Below are 6,836 nucleotides of genomic sequence, written 5' to 3'. Positions count from 1 at the left end.
AAAATTATTGAAGTATTTTTCATTTCTGAAGCCGGAACGCATCTTCGGCTCTGTTCATATCATGTCCAACAGAGCGAGTAACCTAACATTTGTCCTGGAATCTATTGAATCTCTTGAATTTAGCGTAAACCATTAATCATTTATGGACTTGTACAAAATTGTGGTACAATTTAAGGATCTTAGAATAAGAAATTGCGCCTCTTGTAATAAATTAGAATTCCAAATCATTACTGTTCCGTGACTCCAATATTTGCGTGTAGTCAGGAACTATAGTCCGCCAAACCGCACGGCTAGCTAGCGACAATGAAAATGAATCAACAGTCAGTATGAGTAGAACTTCAGATCCCATCCGGTGCAAACCTATCCATTTGGTCTCCTCATCCTTTTCGTATCTTCAGTAAGTCTTCACCGTAATTCGACCACCTTGTTCTCTGGGCCCATTTCACCTGGTGCGTACACCTTTGCCTTATTTCCTGAGTTATCTCTACACTTACGGAGACGCTCGCTACCACCACGACGAGCAGCACGTGCCGGTGGTGACGTGGATGATCAACCTGTCTTGGCGGTTGTTGAGATCTGCAGGGAGGCCCACGATCTTGGCGCTGATGGCCCCACGGCGAGATCACGGTACACGTCCAGGAGTATTCGTTTTCTCATTCAGTATGGAACCTAGTTTCCGATCGCTGAGCAAGTTCATCTAAAATAAAACTCTTCTATGTCATAAATCATTTAATCAGTTTGAATTGGAATTCTAATTTAAAATCGCTTTGAAATTCTGTCAATAAAACCTTTGTGAACTATTTGCAGGAGTGTGAAGTGGCGCTAAAGGTGGAAGATGCCTCGAAGGAGTCTGGGTCAGAAGCCTTACTAGCTTCTGAGTTTCGTCCAATAAAAACTTGTATCGTTCCTTGGCTTTGGTCCATTTTCCCCATTATCTAGTGCAGGACTTAATTAATTACTAAAAAAATTGTGTAGAGAATTTAACGTGATAAATGATTGCTCTGACTGACGCATAATTCTTTTATAAATTTGAATAATTGAATCAAAGAAATTTATTAATGCTCGGTGAATTTTTACGGCCTATTATGCAAGTAGAATTAGAACTATAAGATCAGCGTTAGGTTTGGAAAGTAAAATAAATGTCGTCCAGAGAAGATTGCTACACGCCGTGAAAAAGACTTCTCTGCAACGTTGATTTGAGGCCCTCAAGTTCATGGGGCTGCATTGGACCGTATATCGAGATGAAATTGTTAGGAGCGCTTTTGAAAACGCCAGTGACATGAGAGACACTAGACTGATGCCATGGGACTATACGTATAAGTATTGATGCCAATACTTATATGTATTGACCACAGGACAAGATAGGTCCAAGATCGATCAATACACATAAGTTGATGCGCTATGTTGAAATGGTTAAAATTGAGCCTTGTTCTCGTATATACACTACGGCTGTTGTTGGCAAATATTTTGGGAGAATTATGAGGACTGATTTAAGTAGCTCTTGCGGAGGAATATGAAAAAAAGGTTTATCACTGGTTAAGGTGAGAGAATGTTTTGCTCTGCCGCATGTGGAAAATGTTTGGTGCCTGCAAAAGGTAGGAGTGTTTGGTACGGATGAATGGGTAGAATGTTTCACATGGATATCGAGGGATAATATTGAGCGGTACGTGTTTGAAAATTGGAGAATGTTGGTTGCCGAATGCTAGTGAATGTTGAAGACTGTTTGGTTGTGAGCACAGCTGGGCAGCGCTACTTTGAAATGTAGCGGCCGCTACCGCTACCGCTACATGCTCTAATTGTAGCGGGCGCTACCGCTACCGCTAAACCCACTAGATTGTGGCGCATCTACCACTACGGAAAGGGTAGCGGCCGCTACATGTAGCGCGCTACTGCCCACTTCTGCATGTATATAACTTAGTTACTCTTAGAGACCTAATTTGGATGGCGAGAACAAGATATTTAACTTAACTCTTTGCGAATTGTTTCCATCGCTCTTCTCTTATACGTGATGTTCATTGTTAGTGCAAGAAGTGTATCTGAAATTCTCCGTTTTATCTAAAGAGATATACGAATAATCATGAATGGCTTAAAAATACTCAAGTAGGGCCGTTAGGCGCTAAAAATATCTCCCCGACATTACCGTGCTCCAATAAATGCAATGTAACGATGTAGTAGAATGCTTTAATGTCAGCTTTAAGACGAGACTAAAACCCGAAAAAGCCAAATCCGAAAATATTAGGGTATACCCCCCAATAGCGCCTTTTTTGGCCAGTAAGAAAGTTTATATGCTGTAATTCATTATGCGAAGATTTAAATATTAAAACATTTTAAAGTGGTAGGTAAAATAGGTGTTTAAATGTTTTCCTGAAAACTAAGTTTGGTTTGTTTAAAAAAATCATTATTGTTTGCCCACAAATTGACCTCAGACAATTAAGCACTGCCACTGGTAAATTTGACGGATTTCAATTCCTACATCCGGGTCAATTTGAAAAATCTAGAGACAAAGATTGCGTTTAATTAATTATAACCTCCCTTAATAATTAGATTAAATCTCAAAATATTCTGATGAACTGTAAACGAAAATGCTGTCATCGCTCCATGAACGTGAATAGCCATGGAAAAACGGCAGGATTTTTTTCACACATTGGAGCTTAAAACTTCAGCAGTTGCATTCGGTTATACAGTTAAACTTATGACGGATGAAGAATTTATAAGTACTTACCAGAAATCAATCAGGATACTAAATCTAACCCAAATACTTTGTTGCGTCGAGAAAGCTTTTGCAATGTAAAAAATTTCACTTCATCAAAGACGACTGGTCGGATCGGTTTGCTTTTTATATACTGTGAATTATTATTTCAGTGCAGCTTGCTTGAGGGTTTGAAAATTGTCCGCTATAATCTTTCCGTCAGCCGAGATATATAATTTCGAGACACTAGTTTTCTCACTCTCTATGTGACATCACGGTAACGGCCTATATGTTGTGTTTCCTGTGAAGGCTTTATAAGCCTCCACTTCGTGAGGAGAAGTTCGTCTTGTACCGTTAAGGGCCGGAATAGCTAGGCAATTAAGTTACCGTCTCGGTAGTGATGCTAATGGAACTGTAGCGGGAAACTACTACATCTAAACACTTAAGAGATCTCTGCCAGCGGGCCCTACGGTTCGTGGGAGGTTGAAACGACTAAGGATGATGTTCAGGCTAATATTTACTCAAGAGATTCGTAGAAATTACTTGAAACGTAAAACATAATTACACTTGAAATGTACAGATGCATGACGAAGAACGTTGATACAATAGTGATGGGCACAACAATGGTAATCACGAAGTCGCTCCCTACTAGAGACGCTCCCTACTGATCTGTCGACAGTTCGGCTAGTACATTTTTCTCTGCAGTCGTCTTTCGAGTAGTGCGGCGGCTTCAAATCTAGTTCACAAAGCGGGACCAATATCTGGCCCGCTACAGTACGACCTTTCCGTTAATGTACAGCAACCTCTGTTATCTGATCTGCACTGCATAAATCTGTGATAAATATTTATCTAAGTGCATCCGGTGAGCTCATTTCTCCTTGAAACTTCAAAGGACCTTAGGAACGAACTCTGACCATCACGTTAATACTTTATTGCGGTTAGTATAAATATGAATGAAGTGGCAATAATTGCAGGTGCATCAATGAGAAAAGCAGCACCCGACATTCCCAAATCGCGTATTCTCCTAGACACATTCAATGTTAACGGTAAATTGAGATTCAACGAACTAAGATGCAGTGGTATTTTTGACACATTTGTAAGGTGTCACATTCAACAAGCTATCTTTTGACAAGGGCCGACACAAACTAAATAATTTAATATTGCGAGGGCCATCCGGAAAGTAGTACCCGTTTGGGAATTGAACAAAAGTAAGTAAATATTAACATATGTAAACATGTTTATTGAAAAGAACATGTATTACACTACTTCTCTACATAATTTCCGGACAAATTTAAGCATTTGTCGTATCTTGTCACGAGTTTTTGTATACCAGTGTCATATGCCTTCGCCGCCAGTGTTTCTGGGATCGGCAAGGTGTATTGCTCATCGATTTCATGACCGTGGATACACAATCAATGTCGATGCATATTGTGCAACATTAAAAAAATTACGACGTGCAATTCAAAATCGACGGCGAGGTCTGTTGTCTACTGGCGTCATTCTCTTGCACGATGATGCCAGGCCGCATACGGCGCTCGTATAACACAACAACTTCTCCAAAAATTCAAGTGAGAAATTTTCGACCATCCACCCTACAGTACGGACTAGGCTCCTTCAGATTTTCATCTGTTTACGAAACTCAAGGACTTCGTGGCAGGGACAAAGTTTCAAAATGACAAAGAACTGTAAGAACACGTGACTGCGTATCTCAATACACTGGCGGCGGAGGAATATGACACTGGCATACAAAAACTCGTGACACGACACGACAAATGCTTAAATTTGACCAGAGATTACGTAGAGAAGTAGTGTAATACATGTTATTTTCAATAAACATGTTTATATTTGTTAATATTTACTTCCTTTTGTTCAATTTTCAAACGGGAACTACTTTCCGGATGACCCTCGTTTTAGCACAAGCAAATCAACGAGAAGAAATTCAATTATCGCTTGAGGTGAATGGTAATATCGATCGTTCATAAATTCATTCTAATAATTTAATCACGCATGAGCACAAGAGTTGTATGTCTAAATTTCCACTTTTAGTTGTATGTGGTGGCAGCAAACGGTCTTACGTAAGTACAATGAAGGTGAAAAACTCAATATCATATGAATGCAATGCTTTCTTAGCTTGCGAAATGCACTAGCTATTGGCTACAATCAATTACATTTCAGGAAATTATCCTCCACGGCGAGTCTCTAATTAAATTCAGACCCTGATGACATTGGCTAGTTAGGTCCTTTGGTGGCGTTCACAGGCAGCGTCGTCGGTTGTGCAGGAGGAGGCGTGACGTTGAACTGGATGCACGTTACCACGTACGAAAACATGAACGCCAGCGTCTGCACAACGGATACTGCATTAATATCTTTGTTCAAAGTGTAACGCTAGCTTTGTAATAACTTGATCGGGTTCTTCACCAAGTCAGTTTATAAAGTGTTTTCGTCGGAGTATTAATGAAGACTTGTTCCCACAAGCATTTATTCAAATACAGTTTATTTACAGCACAGATGAATAATAGGTTGAAATTAACATACGAGACACGCATCTGAATAGGCAGGAGGCTAACTAACCTGTCGCACACACTACCACCTTCGAGGTAACCTTCGGTCTTGACACTACATTAAGGAAAACCCGCTATTTTGTTAGAAATAGTCCTTACAAGCTTCATAAATCTTAGAAATTTAATGGAACTTACATTGACGGCATTTATTTCTTAGTTGAAAGGGTAATATATAATGGATGAATCTAAGTTGCTTGATCATTTCTTTAATCTATGTATAACTACTTGTATATCTAAACCCTACATCAAGAATAGAAAAGCCAGCAAGCGAGTCTATGGTTACCCTCCGATCTGCACGACGAGGACAAATTCAATCCGTTATTTAACTTATTGTTTTCAAAGCCAGCAATAAATCCGTGATTATGGATAAAACGATCAAGGTGTGCAACCATTCGAGTTTTTAAATCACTGAAAATGGACAGATTACTGTCGATTTGACCTAATAATAACGCTAGAGTCAGTAGAGTGTTGAGAACAGAGACGGATATCGTGATCTAAGTAACGAATGAAATGAAAAATTATTATAAAATTACCAATCGTCTATAATCTGTAAAATATAAGCAATCTACTACTCATTGGTTATATTAATGAACGAAGAATACTCAGCGTCTCACATCACTAGAAAAGTCACGTTTTTAACGTGAAAATATACATATTGTTTAAACTTTAGATTCAAACCTCAAACTGAATATTGTCAACCATTTCCTGCACTTGATCTGTTAAATTAAATTATCCATGCAAAGTTACCAAGATTTGCTGGTATTGATTTAAACTTTTAGAGATTGGACCAGTTCTCAGCAGTGGCAAATTATTAGGCAATTTCCGTTCATTGTCATACTATGAAAAGTGATCTAACCGTGAACTCTAAGCCGATTAATAAACCAGCTAAATGATAGCTTCACTACATCCTTCACTATTTACCTGCCAACGCTGGTCATGAGGTAAGCGGTATATGAACATCCGCAAATTCACCATGAACTCTTCTTCCTGAGAAAGAATTTGGTATTAAATACTGAGCGAATGAAATGCGGTGTGGTGCACATTCTATGAAAATTCATAGAGTGTGCATTCGTTTGTAGGCATATTCATAAAACTGACATACTGCATGTTCAATGTATGAGGAGACACTCATGCACTTGAGACTCGAGTGAGTAAACGGTGAGCTCGGTTGCCCGGTATTCCACTTACAGCATCCGATAGCGCGTCCGCTGGGTTGTGCGTTAGAAACAGGAAGCAAAGCGCCTCAGTTATGATTATCACATTTGTCGTAGTGAAGGCACCACCTTGCTTAGTCATCAGCAAGTAAATGGTGACGAATAAATCGGAAAGATAATAAATGGACAGGAAAATAAGAATCCATGAATGCACGTGAGTGATAAGTTCTACGGCTTGGTCAATGAGCAGCAGCTGGTGTTCTATTTCCCTAAGAAATTCAGTTGCGGATGAGGCTTCTCCATACGCGGGCGATGTGACAGAACCTGGAGTCGCGGGATACGTTGGCGCCACTGCGTCGTGCGCACGGAGCGAAGGTCCACGTTCTGCTACTTTAGCAGAAGCTTGTTCTATATTTTTCTTGAGAACGCCAA

General features: G+C 39.7%; 1 long non-coding RNA gene across 1 annotated transcript; it reads right to left on the bottom strand.

Annotated features, from left to right (window-relative positions):
* Window positions 1-4,940: 4,940 nt before the first annotated feature.
* LOC125178788 lies at window positions 4,941-6,502 on the bottom strand. The gene is made up of 3 exons (XR_007157021.1): window positions 6,439-6,502; window positions 6,172-6,237; window positions 4,941-5,029 (listed from the first exon to the last, which is right to left on the bottom strand). It is a non-coding gene; the product is annotated as an uncharacterized LOC125178788 (long non-coding RNA).
* Between the last annotated feature and the right edge of the window lie 334 nt (window positions 6,503-6,836).

This window comes from Hyalella azteca, unplaced genomic scaffold, assembly GCF_000764305.2.
Source record: "Hyalella azteca isolate HAZT.00-mixed unplaced genomic scaffold, Hazt_2.0.2 contig12746, whole genome shotgun sequence".
Classification (NCBI taxonomy): Eukaryota; Metazoa; Arthropoda; class Malacostraca; order Amphipoda; family Hyalellidae; genus Hyalella; species Hyalella azteca.
This window is presented reverse-complemented; position numbering and strand designations above follow the sequence as displayed.